A 25,085-nucleotide genomic window follows, 5' to 3' on the forward strand; every position below is an offset into this window, starting at 1 on the left:
TCAAAGGTCGTCCCTTAGTTAGGCCATATACAATCAAGTAGCAAATCATAGATCTCCCTGTTCAGTAGTTATCTCCTTATTATGTGTATTAGTTTAAGGTTCTATTCCCACTAGTTGACACTGCATTGCACCAAATGAAATAAGGTAGAATCCCCTTTCAATTGCCACCAAAACGCAATTGCCGGCAGCGTTCGCTGCCCTTTGGCTGGGGCTCACTCGAATCGCCCCAAAAACCTCCATTACGCACGCGGTCAAGTTGGGAAAGAAAGGCACGTCTCCACCTTGTCATCAGAGGGTGGAGCGAAGAGAGCCCCTACAACCAACCAAGCACGAGGGGTTTGGCTGGAGAGGGCGGAGGAAGAACGATCGGGAAGGTTCGCGAAGGTTAGAGGGTGTGGCCGATATAACCCGCGGCGGGACGCCCCCACCTCAGATGAGTCCTGGGAGAGCACGCGACGTCCCCACGGCGGCACGAAGAGACGATTGAGGAAAGAGAGAGACGTGAGGGGGTGCCTGTATTGCGGCAATAGGCCGAGACCCTCTAGGCCCTATTGCCGGTCGGTGAGACGCGAGGCCGTTTTTGCCGGGTTTTCACCTCGAGCCTGGAGCGTGAACCGCGAGCGGGGACCTCAACGCCTGAACCATCTGCCCCAGACCACCTGCCTGGACCCTTCGCTCCACCCATTCCTGCCATTCCATCCTTTTGTGTACGTGAGTTTGTTCTGTGTGTCTTGTCCCTGGGAATAAGTTAAGCCTGTTTAGATAAGCTAATATTTGCACTGTGTCTCCTTCCATTCTTTCTGTCTTTATTTTATTATCTTTCCATTCTCCTTGGTTCTTTTGGTCTTGTAAATAGTAGAAATAAATCATATTTGTATTTCCCACCTTTGTTCTGCTTCTTCGTCACATCCGTGTCGCTTTAGTGATTTCCCAATTGAATACCTGTGGCACGATTTGGCCAACGTTCAATAATCGGGTCTAGTCCTTGTTAATAGTTCATGCCGCGGTTGCTAAAACCGCTCGGCAATTAACATCTGTCTGCGATACGAACGGGGCTGCGCACCTGCCTTTCCGGAGGTAGCTGTGTAGTGTCAGGAGCGGAGACGGCCAGTGAAAATAGAAGGGGGGATTAACCCCCCCCCCCCCCTAAGGGGAGTGCCGTACCCCGGTTCCGTAAGAATATATATATATATATATATATATATATATATATATATATATATATATATATATATATATGTATATATAGATATATAATCATACTAAAATACGCCATTTAGTGTCTGTCTGATGAATTTTGACGCCAATTCATTCCTTCGTTACTTATCCAATCTCAACCAAAGTTAACAGGATGACGAAGGGTCACATAATGAAGGTTGTAGTGCATTCATTTGCCCCCCTCCCCAAGGGGGTTTTTCCCCCGAGTGGGTTTTTCCCACCATTGCCATCAATGTGTTGCGTGTTGAGGTGTATAGCCATATTAAGTTAGCTTTATCATGGCGTTTTTCCAAGGCCGCTTCGAATAACAAAACTAACGATAATAGCGTAATATTAATGTTATTACAAAACAATATTAATACCAATAATATCCTACCTCCCCAAGGATTTTTTTCCCAGCGAGTCCATGTATATAAATAGCTTATCATGGCGTTTTCATGGGAGCAACGGCCTCTACCAGAAGTAATGAACAGTGATGAATATTATGAACCGCAAACACGTATGTTTAGCTTTTTAAACAGTCGCTAATGCTGTTTATAACACTAAATGAAGAAATTTGGAGGAATCCCGACATGCATGAGGTAAATTTTACTTACAGGACTGAGTGAAGATCTACTGTACTCTAGGTACCCCATAAGTGTTGGGTTAATAACATGACCCTTCCTGGTGCTGACGTTCCGTTTTTCATGGTGATCTTTTGAAACTCATTCCTGTTTAACACGAAACTGAAAGGGAGGAAGCCCGGGGTGTGCTCATTTATCAAGCAGCTAGAAAGCGCTTGTCAAGCCAGCCGTTCCTTAACGGTTTTGAATGGAATGCTTGCTCGAATGCTTAAACCACTTGGCGATCTCTCCACAAGAAACTTGGTAAATGAACACACACCCAATGTTCTTGAGACCAGACCATCGATCGACTGTAATCTATAAACCCCAAAGAGGAATGACCCTTTCTGCCCCTCCCGTAGTTATCGGGTGTACTAGTGAGAATATACATGCAAAGACGCTTCAACTTTTAGCAATAGATGCAACAATTGAGTACAATTTATCTTATGGCTCTGGAAACCAAAAAAACAATATATTTAAAACAACCCTCAAAGCTCCAGTAGCTCAGAACCCACACCCTCAATCAACACTATTAATGGTAAATATCACTTTAAACTTACCTTGTACATTCACAAGCTTCAGATATGGTCCGTCAGAAGCAACTAATCCAGGTAAACGGGCCATTGACTGGTGGTCATTCGTCAGAGGATTGTCTAACACACGTTCCTCCACTCGGGCTTTGCGCCCATCCACATGATTGGGAGTTTGCAGTACGAGCAGGTGCCCATTTGGTGAGCTGGCAGAGTTCTCCAAATATCTCGTTGACCAGAGGCCCTTTTTTCAGGTACTTTTCAAGTATTTTTGGCTTCTTTCAGAAGTTACTATATGAGCCATTTTAAGTAACAATCCTTATGTCTGTCACACGATATACTTATGATCCCTGAAAGCCGACATTTCATGGGGATTTAATGGGGACATAAAGTAGACGACAACAAAGCAGGCTCAGGACTGGTTGTAGAAAAAAAAAAAGATCAAAAGACCCATAACTCCATTTTCATATTACTTTATCTATATAATAAAACAACGAGTGTCTGCCCATCATCAAATATGTCCACAAGTGAAATGAATGAAAATGAATGAAAATATAGAGAGATTGAGTTTAAAGGAAATGGCGTGAGGGTTTCCACCTGTGACATTCGTGGATTCAGCATTTGTAGTTTGGCCATTGACCGCGTGTAGAAACGTTCAGCTCCAGTACGGTAAGTTTTTTGCCCAAGTCCTTCAAGAACCTGTTGTCCTTGTCTGACGTTCGACTGAAGGTGGCACAGGAATGTGGAATTTATCGGTTGTGGGTGTAAACGTGGATTTGCCAACACACATTAATGTGGAATTTATTGGTTCATGGTTTAGCATTTGCTGTTTTCGTATTGTCTTTATGAATGTGGCCTTCCACCCATGCGTAGCATGGGCACTTTACTTGTATATTATAAAACAGAGACGGGGAAAATATGGGTAAATGGATTAACTAAAACAAACAAACAAAACTTCAAAATGATTCGATTTTGGTGAAGATCCGGATGTGGATCTGTGAAATTTTAAAGTGGTTCTTCACCATTGAGTGATAGGGATGAAACTTCTATACAGCAAGATATCTCAAAACGTTACGGACGGATTCGGAGGAAACTTGGTGTATGAGCTGGGCAAATGACAAGAACAAGCCGATTAGATTTTGGTTCAGTTCCGAATCCAGATCCGGTTCAGGTCCAAATCCAGATCAGTGGATACAAAACATAAACTGTGCAGCCTGGCGAAGGAATGCTCTCTGCCTTATTGCCTGTACGAGCCCCACAGACCGTGAACTCCACTCATGTACATCAACTTAAGAATGGTAGAAAGAAGCAACACACATGGATGAACAACACACGTTTTAAAAAGATGAATCATGGAGGAACGAGTCCGAGTACACGGAATGAATTCAGGACATACAACGACATCAATGTACAATTGATTCATGTTTGAGATTACAAGAATGTCATATCATATGGGATTTGGACCTGTGTTCCTCACATCACGATCCACATGCTCAGATGGGAGCGACAACAGGCCAACACCTCCCCACCCTGTTTGCTGGAAAGATTGTAATTAAATGGAAATTTGTACAACTAAGTTCTTCACTGCAATATTTAATTTACTCAGTAATTAAAAATACAAACCACTTTTTCGTATTCTGTTACAAACGGTAACTCTCTTGTTCACTTTTGGTGCTTTTCCACCGCAGTACCGTACCGTACCATACTGTAACCAAAATCCGTTTTTTTCGTTTTTCCATTGCCAAGCGAACCGTACCGTACCCAAGTACCCGTGCTAAATTTGTTTCCTGCTATGGATAGGTACTATTATGAATTTTGGGGTAGGACATATATAGATTTAGGTAGATCTGAATAGGTAGGTGCTCCAATGATCGTGGGTAGCAAGAACCATCTTGATGTAAATAAGTAGAGGACCTGTCTAGCCCGTATGTCAGATTAAGTGTATCTTCGTCCCCATTACGAGGAATGGGGCGTGTTAAGTAGTTATAGGGATTATGTTAACTACTACCTTGTACGTCGTTCCCTCTGTGATCATACCTGTGTCCCGTATGGCAATGCACCATAGACATTAGTTAGGCCCATTAGCGCACACACTAATTAATTTCCCCTCCACCACAATGGCAATAAAACTCACCGGAGGCCAGTTCGGGGCACTGCCGATGCAGCCACAGCCAGCTACATCACCAGCTGGCACAGCAACGCACATCGAGCAAGCCAGGCAATAGCTACGCCGACCTTGCGTGATTGGTCAAGGGAAAAGCAAGAAGCAGCTCGCTGAATGGTTAAGCAAGAGCAAGGGAAGCTACAGACTGATTGGCGACCGACCGATGGGATGAGAGAGACGTGACGCGGCCATTGGTGGGGAATTGATCCTGTGATGTTGGCCGGCAGGGATTGGCAGAGAGAGAGAGAGAGAGAGAGAGCAATGACGTCAAGAGGGGTTGACAAAAAGCAAAGGAGACCGACATTTTCCCTCTCTCGTCCCTGCTCGTTGATATAGCCAGTGGTGCCTGGACCTCGTTCGTTCTTGCCCTCACGCCTTCCTTCGCCCTCGACCCTCTTTCCCTTCTAATCCGAACATTGGGGGCGTCGCAGTTCCGTGCCGAATCCGGGAGGACATTGCACGGCTGAGGAGGCAGGTTGTACGCTGCCCGCTTGCTTCGCGCAGAAGGCCTTGTTGGGGCCCGGTGGACGGAGGCGCGTCGAGGCCTACTCCCCACCGACCGTAGCCATGTTGGATGACTGCGCTCGGAACTTGACGATCTCTGACACACTCCAGATAGAGCTAAGCCAGCACCAACACACACCAGATGCGTTTTCTTTTGTATATATCCATTTCTCCGTGTTGGAAATAAAGCCGTGTTTATTTTTGTACATAAATTCCGTCTTTGGTCTGATTTATTAATTTGCAGGGTTGAAGACTGCACGCGGATCACGTCAGGTAAAGCTCCTGCTCCTTCTTCTTCTCTTTTCCTCCTGTGCTTGGATAGTGAAATCCGTATTTGATCAGCGCCTCAAAGTAAGCTTGATTTGTCATCCGTGGGTGCTCTGTCTTAATAGAGCCATCCACATGATAGTACCAAGCGAGCCGAACCCTGACCTATGGGTGGAGATAGTAATACTGCAGACCGTTTTGGGCGGGTTTTTTTTTTGTTACTTCAGATAACTCGGTTCTTCAGATAACCTATTTTCACGGTTCTGTTGTGCGATGGAAAAACGACACAGGGATTACCGTCCCGTACCGTACTGTACAGTGCCGTACCGTACCGTTCTGTGCAATGGAAAAGCGCCATTTGCTGTCATCCGGACCCGGATCAGGACCTGGACCATGACCGGGATGTGGATTTGGAGCTGGACCGAAACACGGACCCAGACCAGGACCCGGACATATATCCGGACATGGACCCGGACATGGACGCAGACCCGTACGTGGACCAATACCTAGATGTGGACCCGGACCAGGACCCAGACACGGACCTGAACCCGGACATGGACCAGGACTCGGATGTGGACCCAGGCCTGCACGTGGACCCCAACCAGGACCTGGACTCGGACCCAGAACATGACCTGAACGTGGACCCCAACCAGGACCTGGACTCTGACCCGGACCCCGATACGAACCCGGACGTAGATCCGGACATGGACCCGGACCCAGACATGGACCTGGACCCATATGTGGACCAGGACCAGGAGCCAGACCTGGACCCGTACATGGACCAGGACCTGGACACTTACGTGGACCAGGATCAGGACCAGGACGTGCACCCGGATGCAACCCCGGACGTAGATCTGGACATGGACCCGGACCCAGACATGCACCTGCACCCATACGTGGACCAGGACCAGGAGCCGGACCCGGACCCATACATGAACCAGGGCCCAGACCCGTACGTAGACCAGGACCAGGACGTGCACCCGGACACGGATGCGAACCCAGACGTAGATCCGGACATGGACCCGGACCCAGACTTGGACCCAGATGGACCAGGACCCAGACCCGGATCCGGATCTGGACCCAAACGTGGACCAGGATCCGTACGTGGAACAGGGCCCAGGACGTGGACCTGGACCCGCACCTGGACCGGCACCTGGACATGGACCCGCTAAACTGCCAGTCCATGCACGATGTGCGCCAATGTGTTTGCCCTTGTTTACAATTATATTATTACATTTCATTCCTGTGGTTTTGCCAGACTCGATGATGCTGGGATAACGCACTTGCCTTTGATTCCTGGCCCGACTGTAAACTGCCCAACTGGTGTCGCACCCAGGACCAGGCATCGATGTGTGTGTCCCGTCTGCTAGCTTTAGTTGGTGGATGTTAATGATGTCTCGGTGTCTTTTATGAAGAGTAGGTGAGTTATCGCCGGCGTGCTGAGCAAAGTACATATTCCTGCCCACATCGGCGCCAGTGAAACGTCGAGCTTGGCCGTCTGGTTCGTGAAAGTATAGACAAAACCACTGCTTCAACTGACAGCACAAGAACGTTGTACTAGTAGTAGTTGTGATAGTAGTCGTGGTGATGGTGGTGGTAGTACTACTAGTAGTAGTAGTGGTGGTGGTAGTACTAGTAGTGGTGGTGGTGGTAGTAGTAGTAGTAGTGGTGGTAGTAGTAGTAGTAGTGGTGGTGGTAGTACTAGTAGTAATTGTGGTAGTGATGGTGGTAGTACTAGTGGTGGTGGTGGTAGTAGTAGTAGTAGTGGTGGTATTAGTAGTGGTGGTGGTAGTACTAGTAGTAATTGTGGTAGTGATGGTGGTAGTACTAGTGGTGGTGGTGGTAGTACTAGTAGTAGTAGTAGTAGTAGTAGTGGTGGTGGTCGTACTAGTAGTAGTGGTGGTGGTAGTACTAGTAGTAGTGGTAGTGGTAGTACTACTAGTGGTAGTGGTGGTAGTAGTAGTGGTGGTACTAGTAGTAGTAGTAGTAGTAGTAGTGGTGGTATTAGTAGTGGTGGTGGTAGTACTAGTAGTAATTGTGGTAGTGATGGTGGTAGTACTAGTGGTGGTGGTGGTAGTACTAGTAGTAGTAGTAGTGGTGGTGGTCGTACTAGTAGTAGTGGTGGTGGTAGTACTAGTAGTAGTGGTGGTGGTAGTACTACTAGTGGTAGTGGTGGTAGTAGTAGTGGTGGTACTAGTAGTAGTAGTAGTAGTGGTGGTAGTAGTAGTGGTGATGGTTGTACTAATAGTAGTGGTGGTAGTACTACTAGTAGTAGTGGTGGTAGTAGTAGTGGTGGTACTAGTAGTGGTGGTACTAGTAGTAGTGGTGATGGTTGTAGTAGTGGTGGTGGTAGTACTACTAGTAGTAGTGGTGGTAGTAGTAGTGGTGGTACTAGTAGTAGTGGTGGTGATAGTAGTAGTGGTGATGGTTGTACTAGTAGTAGTGGTGGTGGTGGTAGTACTACTCGTAATAGTGGTAGTACTAGTAGTAGTTGTAGTAGTGGTGGTGGTAGTACTAGTAGTAGTGGTGGTGGTAGTACTACTAGTGGTAGTGGTGGTAGTAGTAGTGGTGGTACTAGTAGTAGTAGTAGTGGTGGTAGTAGTAGTGGTGATGGTTGTACTAATAGTAGTGGTGGTAGTACTACTAGTAGTAGTGGTGGTAGTAGTAGTGGTGATGGTTGTACTAGTAGTAGTGGTGGTGGTAGTACTACTAGTAGTAGTGGTAGTACTAGTAGTAGTTGTAGTAGTGGTGGTGGTAGCTGACGACTACGACATATATGCGGTTCTGGGTTGGCTCATTGAGTTGAACGCTGTTATGATATAGTGATTGCTGCAAGTTCAAATCCCGATCCCGCTGGGAAGCAATGGCATACCACCCAATGCACACATGTAGCGTTCAAAAAGTTTTCGGAACGACATTGTTCCAGTAGTCCAATAAACGACAGTTTCTGAATTGTTCGCCCGGACTCTCGTGAGCACTGTTTTTCCATGACATAATTGACATATCCATCATCCAGGATAATTCCGGAACTGTTGCAACTTCCAACAAATGTAGCCTCAATGAATGGATATGAATGGACAGCCGTTACCCCATTCATGATTATGATTGTGTTGTTGTTCACTAGGTGCGGGAACCACCAATAGGAGGACGGGGAAAATTATATCATGCGGAGGGGGAGTGGCTTACGGTTAGTTCGGGAAGATTGGAACAAAATAAAGAGAAAGTTTTTTTTTTTTGCAAAAGTGCGAGTTTAATATTAATTGATGACGTATGTGTTGCTATGAAACATTTATAATGGATTAGACGTGAACGTGCAAGCAAACTGACAAAGAGGTATGGATTAAATCATTAAAGTGTGGATGTTCACCAGTCGTGGAATATTAGCGAGAGGCGCCGCAAGGTGATGGTGATGGGGCATTGGGCGGGGGCGACAGGGGGGAAATCTCAGCTTTTAAGAGCGGCTTCCCCGAGGCACGTGACGGCAGGTGGCCAATGGCACGCCGCGCTACGGGGACGAGGGAGGGGTCAGGAACAGGACGGGCAGACCCGCCGACCCCCCACGGCTCGGGAGAGAGAGAGAGAGCGCCGCGCGCAACGTTCCGCTGCGGACGAGCTGCCGGGGCCGGGGACACCGCGGTCGGACGAGGCTGCGCCCCCCGGGGCCAACCGGCCCGAGGACCCCGATCTGCGCGTCTCGTCCCATGTCCGTCCATCGAGGCAGTCTCCTTCGGACGTTCGTCTATGTCTCCGTTGGACTCCCGCATCGTCCCACCGGCATTCCCTGCATCGTCCCACCGGCATTCCCTGCACTCCTCGCAGCGTCCCGCCGGCATTCCCTGTACTCCCCGCATCGTCCCACCGGCATTCCCTGTACTCCCCGCGGCGACCCGCTCGCTCCTGGTGCTCACGCGGGACGGACGCGTCGTTTCTCCGGCGTCAGCGGTTCAGAACCTCCGGAAGGAGTTTGGGGGCGACGAGGGCTTGGAAAACACCCGCGTCTTTGAACAATCGTCACCCCGTAAAAACAACCGTCAACGAATCAACAACTGCGGAGCGCGCCGGAGGTTTCCCCCGAAGTTGCGCACTTTTTCGCGCAGCCCCGCACAGCGCGTACGTACGCAGGACCCATCGAAGCATTTCCGGTTCCCGAGCTGCGGCGCATTCGGAGGACTTGGCGAGCGGATCTGGTGAAGGTGGGTGCATCACCCTCCCTGCCTCCCAACCCCCAAATCGTGTGATTTGTACTGTGACGACACAATGTCGGGGTCACGCGCGCGCGCGCCGAATCACCCACGTCACGTCGGGTCGAACGTCGAGAGTACAACGTACAAGGGGTGTTCAAAATGTTCTCGGAAAGCGATACTCACACAAGTCCAGTTTCTTGCTTTTATTTTCCAACAATCATAATCCATGCGGAAAACTTAATGAAACATTTTCTGGACGACTGCGAGCATCTCGTTCGGAGAACATCTTGAACGTCCCACGTGTGTGATGGATGGACCAACGTGGTATATAAATGAATAAGCACCCAGAACATGTATACCGTGCATGCGAAACGTTTAACGTGAGTGGGTGACGTCTTGGTGTCGTTAAGCTCTAGATTATCACGTGACTATCGAGGAGAACTTGAGACTTCATATGTGAAACGTTTGACGTTTAACGTGAGCGGGTGACGTGTGGGTGTTGCTGAGCTCTGGAATACCACGTTACTATCGAGGAGAACTTGGGACTTCACATGTGAAACGTTTAACGTGAGTGGTTTACGTCTTGATGTCGCTGAGCTCTGGTATACCACGTGACTATCGAGGAGAACTTGGGACTTCATATGTGAAACGTTTAACGTGAGTGGGTGACGTCTTGGTGTCGCTAAGCTCTAGATTACCACGTGATTATCGAGGAGAACTTGGGACTTGTTCACATGTGAAACGTTTAATGTTTAACGTGAGTGGGTGACGTCTTGGTGTCGCTAAGTTCTAGAATACCACGTGACTATCGAAGAGAACTTGGGACTTCATATGTGAAACGTTTAATGTTTAACGTGAGTGGGTGACGTCTTGGTGTCGCTAAGTTCTAGAATACCACGTGACTATCGAAGAGAACTTGGGACTTCATATGTGAAACGTTTACCGTGAGTGGGTGACGTCTGGGTGTCGCTAAGCTCTAGATTACCACCTGACTATCGAGGATAACTCGGGACTTGTTCACATGTGAAATGTTTGACGTTTAACGTGAGCGGGTGACGTGTGGGTGTTGCTGAGCTCTGGAATACCACGTGACTATCGAGGCAAACTTTGGACTTCACATGTGAAACGTTTAACGTGAGTGGGTGACGTCTTCGTGTCGCTGAGCTCTGGTATACCACGTGACTTTCGAGGAGAACTTGGGACATCACATGTGTAACGTTTAACGTGAGCGGGTGACGTGTGGGTGTTGCTGAGCTCTGGAATACCACGTGACTATCGAGGCAAACTTTGGACTTCACATGTGAAACGTTTAACGTGAGTGGGTGACGTCTTGGTGTCGCTAAGGTCTAGATTACCACCTGACTATCGAGGAGAACTTGGGACTTCACATGTGAAACGTTTAACGTGAGTGGTTTACGTCTTGATGTCGCTGAGCTCTGGTATACCACGTGACTTTCGAGGAGAACTTGGTACTTCACATGTGTAACGTTTAACGTGAGTGGGTGACGTCTTGGTGTCGCTAAGCTCTAGATTACCACGTGATTATCGAGGAGAACTTGGGACTTGTTCACATGTGAAACGTTTAATGTTTAACGTGAGTGGGTGACGTCTTGGTGTCGCTAAGCTCTAGAATACCACGTGACTATCGAGGAGAACTTGGTACTTCACATGTGAAACGTTTAACGTGAGTGGTTTACGTCTTGATGTCGCTGAGCTCTGGTATACCACGTGACTGTCGAGGAGAACTTGGGACATCACATGTGAAACGTTTAACGTGAGTGGGTGACGTCTTCGTGTCGCTGAGCTCTAGATTACCACGTGACTGTCGAGGAGAACTTGGGAGTTGTTCACATGTTACAAGTTTCCCATGTCATCCCGTCGTCCCTTGCGCCTGCTGCTCCTCATCGCACTGAAATAGCCGCGCAGGTCGGAATTGGTGGAGATCTCAGGTGTTCTGCGGCCGGGCGGGAGCGGTGGTGGGGTCGGGACGGTGTGTGATGGGGCGGACGTGGCGGGAGCGGTGGTGGGGTCGGGACGGTGTGTGATGGGGCGGACGTGGCGGGAGCGGTGGTGGGGTCGGGACGGTGTGTGATGGGGCGGACGTGGCGTGCTTTGATGCCACACCTTGGGGGAATCATCGTTGATTGATGCTCGTGACGCTCTGTAGGTCTGGCATGCGCGGACGGCTCGACTCGCCCCCTCCCTGCCAACATGGTGAGCCGCCCTCTAGCGGTCCGAGACCCCGGCGCACGACCACTTCAGGATTTGAGTCCAGAGTTTCGGAATGAGGAGGAGAGGGTTAAGACGGTAATAAGACCATCGGCTTTCACTCAGTGTAGTTAATGCACGGAATTGTCTCCCTGGAAAGGTCGTGGCAGTGGATACGGTAAAGAGGTTTAAATTTGACTTTTATAGGTACCTCGAATATTTGGTTGATTGGTTGGGTACATGGACATGGTAGGACTTGAGGTACCTGATATATTGATGGGTGATGTCTGTGAGATGGTCTCGCCAAAAGGTGATTGTGCTGTCTGTGTTTGTTCATTCCTCAAACTACAACAACGTCACTACCTCTAAAACCCCAAAGATAAAAGATGGAAATAAAATACAGAAATCATAAACAAAATCCCCTCATGATGTCTGTGTTTGCCCCACTGTGCTCATACCCACCTCTGCACACCCCCCCCACCCCCCACCCCGAATTAATATGGTGTTGATGTAACGCAGGCCTGATGGACCAAATGGCCTCCACCTGTGTCCAAGTTACTATCGTGTATTCTTATGTGGGGTCTCCCGCCTCTGGGAAATCTCTGCTTACGGTTTACCCCGGGTGCTCTTTTGTCTTTCCATTATGGACATTCTATTGTCGAAGACCTGAAAGGCAACACTATATTCTCTCCATGGACTGGCTCCTTTAGTCATATACGAATTGCTTTTGCTGCTGAGGTTGCACTTCACAGTGTTTTTTGACACACACTGAACTGATGAAATAATATGCTCAATGCTCATCGTATTCAACAAGGGGCTTCAAGATGTTTACGGACACTCGCAGAGTCCAAGAAATGGCATTTTTGTATTCTAATAGAATTAAATTTAAATTTACATGTATATATATATTATATATAACAAAATGTTATTTTACGACTCGTGTTTATATAATACTAGCAGAAGTACCCGGCATTGCCGGGCGGGGGAGGGGAGGGGGAGGGGGAAGGGGAGGGGAAGGGGGAAGGGGGAGAGGAACGGGGGTGAGGGGAGGGGGAGAGGAACGGGGGTGAGGGGAGGGGAGGGAGAGGAGGGGGAGGGGAGGGGAGGGGGGGAGGTGAGGGGAGGGGAGGGAAGGAGGGGGAGGGGAGGAGGGTGAGGGGAGGAGGGGGAGGGTAAGGGTGGAAGGGGGAGGGTAAGGGGGGAGGGGGTAGGGTGTAGGGGGAATGGAGGGGGTAGGGAGGTAGGGGGAAGGGGAGGGGGAGGGGGAGGGGGAAGGGGGGGGGGGGGAAGGGGAGGATGGAGGGGGGGGGGGAAGGGAGGGGGGAGGCGAGGACGGAGGGGGGGAGGGGAGGAAACATTACATTACACACACACAAACTGTGTTTTATGTTCAATGGTCTGGCGGCGGGGATGGAACATCACGTGATCGCTCTGAGCGAATCAGCGCGCTGCTCTGCCACCGGCTAAGATTCCGTGTATAATATTCCTCGCTGAAAAAAAATATGGATCTAAAGATGAAAGAAAAAAAAACCTATGTGGTGTGAATGGCAATGTTCCTCGCTGAAATGTGAAAAAACGCAATCGCTTTTCGCTCTGAATTACGTGCGAACGCGTAACTGTGAGTTTATGGCAGCAAGGAACATCACGTGATCGCTCTGAGCGAATCAGCTCGCTGCTCTGCCACCACCTCAGATTCCGTGCATAATATTCCTCGCTGAAATGCGCTGAGGTAAAAATATGGTAAAAAAATAATATGAAATAATTTTTTTTAGGTCGGCCATGTTCTTCCCAGGCTCAATGGCCATGTCTATGCCAAATATCAAGCACATGAGCCTCTCCGTTTAAGGTGGGTTTTCACGGGACACGCGAACGGTTCGCGAAGGATGCGAATGTCGAAAAAAATGGCAAAGTCCAATAAATGTTTGAAATACCCACCGAACAAAAAACGACTCCTGCGAACAATTGACGATGCTTCCGAACCCCCGTGCATGTTTGGTGAACTTTTGGAGCCTAAAATACGAATGTTGGACTTTGCCATTTTTTCGACATTCGCATCCTTCGCGAACCGTTCGCGTGTCCCGTGAAAACCCACCTTTAGGAGTCTATCGGTAACATTACACACACACACACACACACACACACACACACACACACACACACACACACACACACACACACAAGCTGTGTTTTATATATATCGACTGTGTGTATATATCTATATATATGTATGTATATAAATAGATATCTGTGCAGTGTCTGTGTTGGCTTGTGTTGTCTTGTCTTGTCACTGAACTACTCCCTCAAACTTTTGTGAAATCCTACCCAAACTTCTGGTATGCACCTACCTCTCCCGTCGGTATGTCCTCAGGGTATATTTTTTTGAAAAATATTCCAATTTTTTTTGGGGGGGGGGGGGGGGGGGGGAATATTTTTGAGGAAATTTTTTTTTCAACTTCAATTGTTTATAAAATGCAATATCACGTATATTACAAATACATTTGTGCGTTATGATTGTTTGAATTACTAGGGCGTGCCCGTACGTGGGTGCAAAAAAACATGCGTGCAAACAACAACAACAAAAAAAAACTTTGAAACCACGTGGCAGTAACGACCACAGAACCCCCCCCCCTCTATTTACATGAAATGGTTTGGTCCATTCGCAAAGCCAAAGCGAACGGCTTGCGAGTACGGTAGAACCCCCCCCCCCCTCTATTTACATGAAATGGTTTGGTCCATTCGCAAAGCCAAAGCGAACGGCTTGCGAGTACGGTGACCATACCTTGGGAACCACTTGTCCGATTAATTTCAAACCTTGAAAAGGCACATCCTCGGGTCCCCAGCAATATACCTGGCAAGTTTCAAGTATATCGGACCCGTGGTTGTCGAGAAACAGCGGTCACAGACAAACACACACACACACACACACACACAGAGATTACTGGAATTATAGATAGACTAGGACGTGCCCGTACGTGGGTGCCCGTTCCTTGGTGCGGCCCAGCATCTAGTCGAGACCCAGTCACCCAGGCCGATCACCCATTCCGACCCCAAATTCCTCATCGACGATAACTAAACAATATATTATATGAATCGCACCGTACATACCTCCTTCTAGATCTTGTTCTTGTCTTGATATACTCACTCAGGCTCACTCTATCACGACTGAGTCCTCCCAGCTCCTCCAAATGGCGCCCGCTACGCCTCGAATTCACATCGGCCACGCCTACGCAACAACGTGTTCTGTGATTGGCTGGCCTACCCCGCAACCTGTTCTGTGATTAGTTTGGTAAATAAATCGCCATAGCTCGGTAACTACTTCTCCGATTAATATGAAACCTTGAAAAGGCACATCCTCAGGTCCCCAGCAATATATCTGGCAAGTTTCAATTAGATCGGACCCGTGGTTGTCGAGAAACAGCGGTCACAGACAAACACACACACACACACACACACACACACACAGACACACACAGACACACACACACACACATACACACAGAGATTACTGGAATTATAGATAGACTAGGACGTGCCCGTACGTGGGTGCCCGTACGTGCGTGCAAAAAAGCATGCGTGCAAACAACAACAACAAAAAAAAACTTTGAAACCACGTGGCAGTAACGACCACAGAACCCCCCCCCCTCTATTTACATGAAATGGTTTGGTCCATTCGCAACGACCACAGAACCCCCCCCTCTATTTACATGAAATGGTTTGGTCCAAAGCGAACGGCTTGCGGAGTTTGGTAAAGAAATCGCCATAGCTCGGTAACTACTTCTCCGATTAATATGAATCCTGTAACTTCCAGAAGGACAACCATCACTGCAACACTCCACCAATCTGGGCTTTATGGCAGAGTGGCCGGACGGAAGCCTCTCCTCAGTGAAAGACTCATGAAAGCCCTCTTGGAGTTTCCAAAAAAGCACCTAAAGGACTCTCAGACTGTGAGAAACAAGATTCTGTGGTCTGATGAAACCAAGATTGAACTGTTTGCTTTCCGTCTGGCCACTCTGCCATAAAGCCCAGATCGGTGGAGTGTTGCAGTGATGGTTGTCCTTCTGGAAGTTTCAAGGCGCAGAAACATCTCAAAGATGATCAAGAGAAATGGGAGGCACCTGAGCTAAATTTCAAGTCTCATAGCAAAGGGTCTGAATACTTATGTCAATGTGATATTTCAGTTTTTTCTTTTTAATAAATTTGCAAAACTTTCTAAAATCCTGTTTTCTTTTTGTCATTATGGGGTATTGAGTGAAGATTGATGAGGGAAAAAATGAATTTAAACGATTTCAGCATAAGGCTGCAACATAACAAAATGTGAAAAAAGTGATGGGATCTGAATACTTTCTGAATGCACTGTATATATATATATATGCATGGATATACGAGGGGCAAAGTGGTATTGATAAAGAGCGATAAAGTTATTGGAGCATGGAATGAAGGTATTGGAGAGGAGGATAAGGAAGAAAGTGAAGATTGAAGAAATGCAGTTTGGATTCATGCCAGGAAGAGGAATGACAGACGCCCTTTTTATTGTGAGGCAGTTGCAGGAGAAGTACATGGAGAAGAGGAAGAGGTTGTTTCTTGGGTTTGTTGATCTGTAGAAAGCATTCGATAGGGTTCCACATGAAGTAGTGACATGGGCATTGAGGAAGTTAGGAGTGGAGGAATGGTTGATCAGAGTAGTGATGGCAATGTACAAAAGAGCGCGCACAGCTGTAAGGACGAAGGACGGGAACAGTGGTGAGTTTGAGGTGACGTTGGGAGTGCATCAGGGGTCGGTACTAAGTCCACTACTATTTGTAGCTGTGATGGAGGTGCTGGCTCGGAATGTAAAGGATGGTTTACCGTGGTTGTTGTATGCAGATGATCTGGTGTTTATTGCAGAAAGTATGGATGGATTGTAGTAGAAGATGAACAAGTGGAAGGAATGTATGGAGACAAAAGGTCTGAAGGTGAATATCGGAAAAACGAAGGTGATGGCAAGTGGTAAAGCATGTGGTGAGGTGGAAAGAACTGGGAAGTGGCCGTGTGCTGTGTGCAGGAAGGGTGTCGGAGTGAATTCCATTCAATGTACAATGTGCACCGAGTGGGTTCATCAAAAATGTAGTGGTTTGAGAGGGTCATTAACCAGTGTGGCAGCTACATTAAAGTGTAAGGTGTGCACAGAGGGAGCTGCAGATGGAGGAAATGTTGAGTTGGATCTTGGAGACAGCGTGAAGCTGGAAGGTGTGAAAACATTTTGCTACCTCGGAGACATGCTGAATGGAGAAGGTGTATCAGACTCGGCAACAGATGCTGGAGTGAGATGTGCATGGAAGAAGTTTTGGGAACTGAGTGGCGTGCTGACGAGGAGGGGAGTGTCGTTGAAGCTGAAGGGAAAGGTGTATGCTGCATGTGTGAGAAGTGTTATGATTTATGGGAGTGAGACATGGGTAATGAACGTAGAGCAGCAACGAAGGCTAGAAAGGGTGGAAATGCGAATGTTTCAGTGGATGTGTGGAGTATCGTTGAGAGAGAGGAAGACAAATAATGAATTGCGAAAGATGATGGGAATAGAGCCTGTGATTGATGCTGTGAAGAGAAACAATTTGAGATGGTTTGGTCATGTGTTGAGGAAGGATGAAAGTAACTGGTTGAGAAGAGTCATGGAAATGAATGTAGAAGGAAGTAGAGGATGGGGAAGACTGAGATAGACTTGGCTAAAGATGGTCGAAGAAGAAATGCGGGCAAGGGGGTAAACAGGGGAGATGCAGAAAATAGGGCAAAATGGAGAAGATTGTCTTGGGGACCGTAAGGTTAATCCCCGCTCTTGCTGGGAAAATGGCCTAAAAATGCCTGTTGTTGTTGTTGATATACGAGGGGCAGTCAATAAGTAACCTTAAAATATTTTTCACAACTTGTTCATTGCATGTACCTGTGTAATAACTGTTATTTTTCAACATAATCCATTGCGTTCAATGTCTTTTTCCAGCGATTTACTAAGGCCTGGATTCCTCTTGAAAATAAATCTTTTGGTTGCTTGTGTGGCCATTTGTTCACCGCCTCTTGGACCTCTTTGTCGGATCGGAAAGTGGTTCTACCAAGCCCCTCTTTGAGTGGCCCAACTATGTGGCAATCTGAAGTGGGTGAGGTCTGGCGAGTAGGGTGGATGAGGAAGACACTCAAAATGCAGGTCCTCGATTGTTGCGGCTGTAGCGCAGGCAGTATGGGGCCGAGCATTGTCGTGCTGCAGCAAAACACCGATAGTGAGTAGTTCACGACGTTTAGAACTGATTGCTGTTTCAGATGATTTTTAAGGAGGTCGCAGTACGATGCATTGGTGACTGTGGTCCCTATGGGCATGTAATGCTCTACAAGTGGGCCTCGGCTATCTCAGAAGAGCGTCAGCATCACTTTTCCAGCGGACGGCTGTGTGTGGAATTTTTTGGGCTTCGGTGAAGTTGAATGGCGCCACTCTTTGCTTGCCCTCCTCATTTCTGGCTGAAAGTAGTGGAGCCAGCTTTCATCCCCAGTCACTACTCGCTGTAAGAAAGCGTTGCATTCTGTTTCCTAATGTCGCAGAAGTTCTCCACATGCATCCACTCGCCGTTCTTTCAGTTTGGGTGTGAGTTGTCTCAGCACCCACCTTGCAGACACTTTGCGGAACCCCAGCACGTTGTGAATGATATGGTGTGCTGAACCATGGCTAATGTTCAATTCGGAGATCACTTCATCCAGCGTAATGCAACGGTTTTTCCTTAGCACGCGTTCAACTCGGAAACCATTTCTGGTGTGTCCGCTGTGAGAGGCCGACCCGAGCAACAGCGTCTGCCACACTGGGACACTCCACTTTTAAACTTCCTGTCCCAGTCATACACCTGCTGCAGCGATAAACATGCATCACCACATTGCATCTTCATTCTGGGACGGATTTCACTGGGATTCACACCCTCACTTCCAAAGAAACAGATGACAGAACTTTGCTCCTCCCTGGTGCATGCTTCAAAAGGGAGCCGCCATCTTGGAACTGCTCTACTGACGTCATACGCTCAATGTTGCCCGATCTAAAAGAGGCAAAACATGACTCTTATCCATATATATAACATATGTCGTCGACAACTACACACATTACATTCTCGAATTTATATCGCTATTTTAAGCTTATTTATTGACTTGCCCTCGTGTGTATATATATATATATATATATATATATATATATATATATATATATATATATATATATATATATATATATATATATATATATATATATATATATATATATATATATATATATATATATATATATATATATACACAGACTTGGCATTTAATATGGAATTTTTTTTTTTTCTTGACTAGGGTTTACTTTCTGAACTCAGAATATCAATCTGGTGAGTTTCTTTTACGCTTCGGTGATTTCTTTGTTAAAAGAACCATGTCACTGATTGTCTTTCGCAGCAAGAAGTCAATAACAGGATTATTTCGCAGGTGGCGTGACAAAATGTAAGGACAGGTACATTTGACGATTGGCTTCACAATCGGGTATATAAGGGTTGTTGCGTTCTGTATTAGTGGAAAACAACCGCTGCACGTCTACAAAAGTTATTGCCGCTTCCTCTGGAGATGGTCCGGCAACTTGACAATGCTGTTTGTCATGGAGTGGTGGCTTTACGAAATTACGGCATGAAACAGCGTGCTATTGCTCGGCAGTATGGCATCACTCAAGGTCAGGTGTCAAAGATCCTGAAACGAAATTCTCAGAGGGGTGTCCCTACTCCAATACCGAGGCCAGGACGTCCCCGTAGAACCACAAGGAGAGATGATCGCCAGCTGCACCGGTTAGTCTGCAATGGCCGTACAATTCAGCTAATCGGCTTCGGGCTGAGTGGCAGCAACTGACAAATGTGCCTGTATACAGAAGGCTAGTCAACCAACGACTAGTTCAAGCAGGCTATCGTGCCAGGCATCCCCTGAGAAAGCCACGCCTGACCAGACAACACAGCCAGCGCCGATTGCAGTGGGCCAGAGAGCACCGTCAATGGCAGCCAGGACACTGGAATCACGTGACCTTCAGTGACGAGTCTAGATTTCTGGTCTATCGTCAAGATGGCCGCGTCCGAGTGTGCAGACAAGTGCATGAAGCCCACAACGAAGATTGTATAGTGCCAAGAGTCCAAGCTGGAGGTGGTGGGGTGACCGTTTGGGCTGCTTTTCATGCAGGGGGCAAAACTGACCTGGTTGTTCTGAATGGAAACCTGAACCAGTTCAAGTACAGGGTCATTCTGGAAGAAACATTGCTTCCATTTGCTCGTGCAGCCTTTCGAGGAAACTTTGTCTTCCAAGATGACAATGCACGGCCCCATCGTGCTCGCATGATCCAACACTTTCTTGCTGACCGTGGTGTAGAGCATATGGAGTGGCCTGCCATGTCCCCGGATATGAATCCGATAGAGAACTTGTGGGCAGAATTAACGTGTCAAATCGACAACTTGGACCAGCAGCCGACCTCTGTGCGTGAATTGCAGCAGGCTATCGTAACTGCATGGCAAGCGATTCCTGTCCAAACCTTGGCAAATCTCGTGAACAGCATGCCTCGACGTGTACGTGCTCTCCTGAATGCTCGTGGGGGTTACACGAAGTACTGAACTGTAATTTTACTGTCCGTAATCCCAGTCATCATTTAGCTTTTGTTTATGTTGAATTTTTTTTTGGCTAATGTGCAAAATAAAGAGATACTTCTGGAAAACGTACAGAAGTTTAAGACAGTACTGTCCGTGAATTGAGTTCGATATCAGTTTACATCACTTTCAAGGATCAATTTATTTGCTTCGAAATGTCAAATGTGGTTTTTGTTTCTTTTAAAGGTCACATTAACAAAATCTAGAATAATTTCAACATAATTCCAATGAACTTTTGGTTCTAAGTCATCTCGAAAAGTAAGTTCACCCCCACAAAAAATATATTCCATATTAAATGCCAAGTCTGTATATATATATATATATATATATATATATATATATATATATATATATATATATATATATATATATATATATATATATATATATATATATATATATATATACATATATCACACAGAAAAGTTGGTCTTTCTTGGACTCTTCCGAATAACTCACTCTGAGAATGTTTTGAATACCCCTCATAGCAAAATGGTGAGGAGTGAAGAGCGAGAAACATAAAAGTGCAGACTTCTCAAAGTTTTCTTCCTTTCCCAAAAGGGGGCAAAGCGTTAAGGTACTTATTATTTGTAAAGGTGTAATCGCTTATTAGTCCCCGACCGGTGTACACCGGAGGGGACTATAGGTTTGCACTCCGTCCCTCCGTCTGTCCGTCTGTCAGTCCGTCATGCAAAGAACAGTTTTCCGGACTTTTTTTTCTAAACCCTTAATGCTGATGATTTCAAACTTGGTACATGGTTTCCCCATGATACGTTACAGATCAAGTTCGAACTTCACGACGTTTCGATCATTTTTGACAAAGTTATGGCACTTTGAACTTTGGTAATTTCCCCAACAGTTTTCCGGACGACAGACTGCCGGTAGGGGACATGTATTGCAGCGCAATACTCAGAATGCTTGTTAATCCTGAACTACTAGGTGACCGAGATGAAGCACAATGAAGTATTTTGGGATGGAGGAGGGCCATTGCCGCATTCCCGAGAATGCCGCATTCCCGAGAATTCCCGCATTGCCGCATTCCCGAGAACTATTATGATGAATGAAAAGTTAAAATCCTTTCGGAGGATTTGACAGCCCGTTTGCATGTTTGATCACCTTTGCAGGTCGTCATAGTGAGCCGGACAATGTTCGCCGCTCTGGCGGCTCCCTCGAGGGTGCGCTGTGGGCAGCAGGTTTGCGTCATTGCCACCGCTTTCGACTGACGCCGTAACATCACGCATGTCTCTAATGCAGGCCCTTGGTCACTCAGGCGATTAATTCATTTGACTCGTTTGCGCTGCCAGTTCGACCTGCATGGATTGAAGGAGGTAACGGTTTTCTGGCCGTCCGTCCTGATGTTGGGGTGCAGGGGAGTGGTGGAAAGGAAAGGGTGAATCGCTGACCTGTATGTACCACCAGGGTTTCATTTAATTGACTGGGAGGATTGAAACTTCTATAAAGTAGGTGCCTTACCTTATTAAAGCCATGGGTCCACTGTGCAGTAAATTGGACTGATCACCAACATTAAAGGCCTGTACCCTTGAATGGTAGAATGCTTGAGGTAGGTCACTTATAAATTAATAACACATAAGAATGCTTCAGTAATTGACTTCTTTTTTGTACTTCAGGTGTTTGGTTTGGAAAACCTTTCAAGCAGGCTATATCCTGTAGCTATTATTGATTCGGTTTAATTTTCCTAATGGCCTCCGTTCGTCGACGTGCTCCACGCGTGCCAGTTTCATGGTGGCATTCAGCTGAGATGATCATCTATAATCGAGCCATGGGGTTGAAAAGCGAATGCAACTTCCTGGTGTGGGGCATCACCCATCACCTACCTCCTCCTCCCTCCGCAGAATAGGGCCAAATAAATGTGATGTCCGCCTAGCCATGTCTAAATTCCCTCTTGGCTATGATGGAGATGAGATTTTCAATCCGAAGCTTCAAGTGGAATATTGAGTGTCAATGTGAATCTGGAAAACTCAAGAGAAGCCACTGGTGTGGTGAAGGAAGCGATGGAAATACGTCGTGTTTACGTCCCCTCTGGCCTCCACCAATTCTCCTGCACCAGCTGCTGTGGTGTGTGCCGTTGTGAATTGCGCAGTGGAGCATGGGTGCCGTGCAACTTTCCCATATGCTCATGCTTTTTGGATCTCGGTGCTCAACATTCCATGGCTACAGTGCTGTCTGGAGTGGAGTGTGGTGACTGTCGGCGATGATTTGGCAAGTAAACCGAGTGAATGGAATATTTTTTTCCACATTTTCTGACAAACCCTAGGGATTTATTGCTGCAGTCCTTTTGGCTTACGTTTTTATTGGCATGCGGGCAGAGCGGAAGTGCCGTAATTGCCGACTCACCTGGTCTGGCTGTGGTATGTGCTCTGACGCCATGTACCTTGTTTACTGCACACATCCTCCCTCCTGCATGCCTTCCACATAAACGTCATCCCACAATTCAGCCAAGTGATATTGGGATATGTTACATCATTTTTGGAACAGCAGTTGCCTGCCCCATGGCGGCTTGAAAGCTGGCTCGGGCACGGCTTTGCTGCGGACAAAGGCTTAAAGCTATTTTGGTCTTTCCCCTCTGTCGATGTTTGGTGGAATTCTCCGATGCCGGTTAGCCAGATGGCGTGGCGGGATCTGTTTGTAAACTGGCCTGGTGCACGCATGCTGAACAGAATGCAGCTTGCTGACTCAAGGGGCTTGAAAACCAAGTCCAGCAGAGACCTGAGACTGGGAGGACATGGATCGTGGCTTCATACCGGCCACGAATGCGGCTTTGGACCCACAGCTGGGGTGGATTTGGTTACTTTAAGGCTGTTAGTTTCCTTGAGGATGAGTGCTCCTTTTTTGTGGTGCCTGAGTAAACCTTTAGAGCCAAGATGGTTTCATGATTATCAAAACCAAGATGCAAATGTGAGCTGCCATAAATTGTAATATAGAAAGGTGGGGCAAGAATGGTCCCCACCCCCCCCCCCCCCACACCCCCCTGCCCGCAACTTTTGTTCCGTTTCATTTGAAATTGTCCTCTATACCGTCAGCCAGGGAGCCCTCCAGTGCAGTCGTTTAGGATATGGAACATACAGTCGTGGCCAAAAATATTGGCAGCCTTGCACTTTTTTCAAATAACAAAAAGTATTTGGTCTCCACAATTCTTTATTTCACTGTTAATATTACAGAACCTTTGTTTTTGATTCAGAGCTTAATATATCCTTTTAAATCAGAAAATAAAAAGAAATGGCATTGACAAAATTATTGACACCCTTGACGTAATATTTGGTAGCGCAGCCTTTGGACAAAATACATGCAGTCAAGCGCTTCCTATACCCATGAATGAGCTTCCTACATCTCTCTACTGGCAGTTTGGCCCACTCTTCTTGTGCAAACTGCTCCATTTCTCCCAGATTTGAAGGGTGCCTTCTCCCAACTGCTGTTTTCAGATCTCCCCACAGGTGTCCAATGGGATTTAGATCTGGATTCATTGCTGGCCACTTCAGAACAGTCCAGCGTTTTGTCCTGAACCATTCCTGGTGCTTGTTGAAGTGTGCTTGGGGCCATTGTTTTGCTGCAAGACCCAGGACCTTCGACGGAGACCCAGCTTTCTGACCCTGGGTTCAGCATTGTGCTCCAAAATGCCTTGGTGATCTCCTGATTTCATGATGCCATGCACACATTCAAGGTACCCAGTGCTAGAGGCAGCACAACAACCCAAAAACATCACTGAACCTCCTCCATGTTTGACTGTCAGGAATGTGTTCTTTTCTTTGAAGGCTTCATTTTGTTTTCTGCAAACATAGAGATGATGTGCTTTACCAAAAAGCTCTAATTTGGTCTCATCTGTCCACAGAACATTCTCCCAGAAGGATTTTGGCTTGTTCAGATGTATTTTGGCAAACTCCAATCGGGTTTTCTTATGTCTCTCTCTCAGCAGTGGGGTCCGACCATAGAACCCCCTTTCATTGAGTTGGCGACGGATGGTTCGAGTTGAAACTGTCATACTTTGTGTCTGAAGGTCAGATTGAATCTGTTTGGCAGTTGATCGAGGTGCTTTCTCCACCATTCGAACAATCCTTCGCTGCAATCTTCGATCAGATTTTCTCTTGCTCTATTGTCCTCTATGGCCTGGGGAGGTTGGCTACAGTGCCATGGGCCTTAACCTTCCTGATAACATTGCGTACGGTGGACACAGGAACATCAAGGTCTCTGGAGATGGACTTGTAGCCTTGAGATTGTCCATGCTTTGCTACAATCTTGTTTCTGGCCTCCTCAGACAATTCTCTGGTTTTCTTTCTTTTCTCCATGCTCAATGCGGTACACACAGTGACACAAAACAGCAGAATGACTCCTTTTCTCTGTTCAAACTGGTTGAATGAGTGATTTTTATAATGCAGGCACCTGCAACTCACCACAGGTGAGTTCAATTCCAAAGTAAAGGAGAATCACCTGCTTGAAATCTAATTATTTCTAACAACTTGTAAAAGGTGCCAATAATATTGTCTGGGCCATTTTAGGATTTCTGTGTGGAATAAGGTAAGATTTAGTAATCTTTTCAGCCTTTTTTGTTTTTTCCCACTGCAAACCAAAGAAATACAAATGTGGATACCAAAATATTTTTTAATTTCAACAATATTCTGGAAGAAATGGTGCATTATTTGAAAAAAGTGCATGGGTGGCAATATTTTTGCCCATGACTGTATAACCGTTGCCAGGGAGTAAGTTGCGTTGGGGGTTGGGTGGTAGACATGAGG

General features: G+C 46.9%; 1 protein-coding gene across 1 annotated transcript in view; it reads left to right on the forward strand.

Moving 5' to 3' along the window:
• The first annotated feature begins 8,851 nt into the window (after positions 1 to 8,851).
• The window catches only part of FOXN2 (forkhead box N2), a 339,657-nt gene continuing 323,423 nt past the window's right edge, over positions 8,852 to 25,085 (forward strand). Inside the window, exon 1 of the mRNA XM_068131449.2 lies at positions 8,852 to 9,478. The gene's annotated coding sequence lies outside the window, so the exon portion shown is untranslated. The remainder of the gene's footprint in view (positions 9,479 to 25,085) is intronic.

This window comes from Myxine glutinosa, chromosome 11 (assembly GCF_964187855.1).
Source record: "Myxine glutinosa chromosome 11, kmMyxGlut1.1, whole genome shotgun sequence".
Taxonomy (NCBI): Eukaryota; Metazoa; Chordata; class Myxini; order Myxiniformes; family Myxinidae; genus Myxine; species Myxine glutinosa.